This window comes from Python bivittatus, unplaced genomic scaffold, assembly GCF_059951505.1.
Source record: "Python bivittatus isolate LINGU-HERP-01145 unplaced genomic scaffold, Pbiv_v1 ctg000980_np1212, whole genome shotgun sequence".
Lineage (NCBI taxonomy): Eukaryota > Metazoa > Chordata > Lepidosauria > Squamata > Pythonidae > Python > Python bivittatus.
This window is the reverse complement of record NW_028277125.1, coordinates 6,008,033-6,011,565: the sequence shown is the minus strand read 5'-3', so window position 1 is coordinate 6,011,565 and position 3,533 is coordinate 6,008,033.

Sequence of the window (3,533 nt, the reverse complement as noted above, 5' to 3'; positions counted from 1 at the left end):
AACCAAGATAATTACTATAAATTGGAATGTTGGTCTTTACCCCTTGACTGAAATTCCACGCTGAACATATTTCTCAGCTTTGCTTGCCCTAAAGGTTTTCCAGCCTCTTAGAACATCAGGGGCTATTCCTATTCCTTACCATTTGTTTTATTTTCATACTGTTCTTTCTCCCAAAAGAACCCAGAGTAGTATACAAAACATGATAAATACAATCTGCTGTAAAACTATTACAGTCAAACTACAAACAATTAAAGCAAACTCATACAGAACAAACAAAAAAGGAATACAAGAAGCATTAGTGAATAACTGTCAATCACAGTTGGAAATTCTGTGATTTAGTAAAAGGGCAATTGGCCTTGCTGGGGCCATTGTTACTCTGCTAGTGCAAGGGTGAAAACCATGTTTTTAATAATGTTTAAAAGAAGATATGCCAGAGACCACTTGCTTTCCACCAGAAGAGAAATCCACAGCTGTAGCTCTGTCACTAATAAAGCCCTTCTTTTGGCCCTACATTCCAAAGTACACCCACTGGTGGACCACGAACATGGCCTCCTTGGCTGTTCTTAGTGCGTGAGTTAGGTGGAATTGGAGAGGCATATATTTACCATATACAGTGATACCTCGGGATACGAACGCCTCTGCTTGCGAATTTTTCGGGTTACGACCAGCTCTGGCCCCAAAATTTTACCTCGGTTTGCGAACTCCGCCTCGGGGTACGAGCCATTTTCCGCCCGTGCCACGTGGTCCGTGGCCATTTTCTGCCCGTGCCACATGGTCCGCGGCTGTTTTTCCGGCCCTGCCGCGTGGTCCGCGGCCGTTTTCGCGCCGCGCCGGGCTGTTTTCGCGCCGCACCGCGCCGCGCCGCGCCGTTTTCGCGCCGCACCGCGCCGCGCCGGGCCGTTTTCGCGCCGTGCCGCGCTGCACCCGGCCATTTTCGCGCCGCACCACGCCGCGCCCGGCCGCTTTCCGTGTGGTCCGTGGACGCCAGAACGGATTAACAGTAATTACATTGAACCTTATGGGAAATTGCCTCGGGTTGCGACCAAATTCGGGCGGAGGGCAGAACGGATTAACCGGATTTACATTGAACCCTATGGGGAAATTTGCCTCGGGGTGCGACCAAATTCAGAGGGCGGAACGGATTAACCGGATTTACATTGAACCCTATGGGGAAATTTCCTTCGGGTTATGACCAACTCGGGATACGCCCAGAGTCACGGAACGGATTAAGTTCGTATCCTGAGGTACCACTGTAATGGGTGCATGATACAGTATACAGTTCTGAGAAAGGTGGAAGATCAGGGAGATGTGATCCATCTAACACTGGTGATGCATTATGCAGAACAGCTCATTCAGCAGCATTCCTCTGTTTCATGGAATTGGAAGGAACCATACAAATAAAACAGTTACAATTACAAAAATCGAAACATACAGCAGCCGAGAAATACAACTATCATTAATCATCAGTACAACCAGGAGATGGGAACTTTCACACACTTGGGGCCCCAGGCCTGGGCACAGAACTGGATCTTTAGGGCCTTGTGAAAGGAAGCAGGTTTCAGGGCCAACCTAATCTCTGGAGGGAGAATATTCAGCGGGCCGGTGCTGCAGCAGAAAAGTTCCTCCTGATGTCCAGCTTAAACCAGCTTCCTTGTAATTTTAAGCCGTTAGTTCTGGTCCTGCCCTCTGGGGCAATCGAGATTAAATCCATTTCTCTTCTGTGACAACCCTTTAGATATCTGAAGATAGTTATTCCATCTTCTTCAGGTCTAGACCATCATGCATAAAGAAGCCTTTATTACATAGGAAAACCAAAATCCCATAAAAGCTGAACCACATTTGTGCTGGACATACATGCTCTCTCTGGACCGCTGAATTCCAAAATGCACATCTGTACAGATAAAATGTTCTGTATTTGTGTGGAGAGGAGAGGAAGATTACTTAAAGATTGATACCAACGTTTTTTTCCAGTTGATCAGTCTTCAAAAAATACAAAGCTACTGAGGCTGAAGGGCTTATAGCTCATTAGTTAGAACAGTGTTTCTCAACCTTGGCAGCTTTAAGATATGTGGACTTCAACTCCCAGAATGCTGGCTGGGGAATTCTGGGAGTTGAAGTCTATGCATCTTAAAGTTGCCAAGGTTGAGAAACATTGGGTTAGATGAATGGAATATTGTTCTCGGCGATGATGTGACATCCCATAGAAGAATAAGCAGAAGGACGCAGCCTTATTGTGGATGCTTTTATGAGGTCCTGCAGACTAGACACAGGGTCCAAACTGCCGTCTGAGTCTGCTGTAGAGTTTGATTCCAGTTTTATGTATCATTTTGCCATCATCTATTATTCTAGCAAATAACCATTGCAGGATGAATACCTGCCTATGAACAAGTACGCTGTCTCCTCTTTGACAAGCAACGTTGTCTGGGATGGGCCTTGACAATGTGTTTGAGTGATTTTAATGATGTCCTGTAGTTCTCATAACAGGGGATCTTTCTCCTGCACCTAACTTGTACTAGGTAGACTGTTCTTGTATGCTCACCTAATGCTAGTGATGTGTTTGCTCCCCCCTCCTTTCACTGGAAATCGGACAAATGCCTGATTTAAATTATTTGATTTTGGGTCTGTATCTGATGAGTTAAACAGATATGTCTCTGCCTTAAGGCTTGGATTTGAGATATACTCTGGATATGTCTATTTATTTAACAGTATTTATAAGCTTCCCCAAATGTCTGGAATGTATTTACTTATTGATTTGGCTATTTATTTACACAATCTATATCCCACCTGATTCTACAAACTCCAGGTGGCCCACATAAGATACTATTAATTGTGGAGTCCTTGTCTGAGTTTGGTGGTTTGCTTGCAGACGTTTCATTACCTGACTAGGTAATTTCATCAGTGCGAGGGAGTTTGCTCCCCATTTCTATATAGTAGCTTGCCCTGTCAGTATCAATGGGGGTGTGATTTCTCCTTGCTAGTTCCTTGATTAGGGTATTGTTTTCTGCTAGATTGTTTGTCTGGTGTTAATCTCTGCTTATCTGCGTGTTGGTTGGTGGAGAGAATATGTTCTGATTTTTTTGTTTCTTTCTTAGCTCTTTTGAATGGTGTGTAAACATGGTTTATCTCTATGTGGCTATTGATGGATATCAATCAAGATAAGCAGAGATTAACACTAGACAAACAATAACAGTTTATGGATTTTGTTACTTACTGATATATTTTTTATTAGTAATATATTCTGCAAGTTTTTATTTGAAGTATGCTGCCTGGAATTGTGGTTGTGCAAGTTGGTTGGCTGTAGAAACCTTCAAAATAAATAAATAGAAACTGTGAGTCTAGGCATAAGTGAGTCTTTCCCGGGAGAGGCCAAGATTGCCATTTGAAATCCTGGCATGGCATGTCAAAAAACAGGGATCAGAGGCAGCAAAGCATCTCACCCTACAAGGCCCAAGGAATGAATGAATGAATGAATGAATGAATGAATGAATGAATGAATGAATGAATTTATTTATTTATTTATTTATTTATTTATT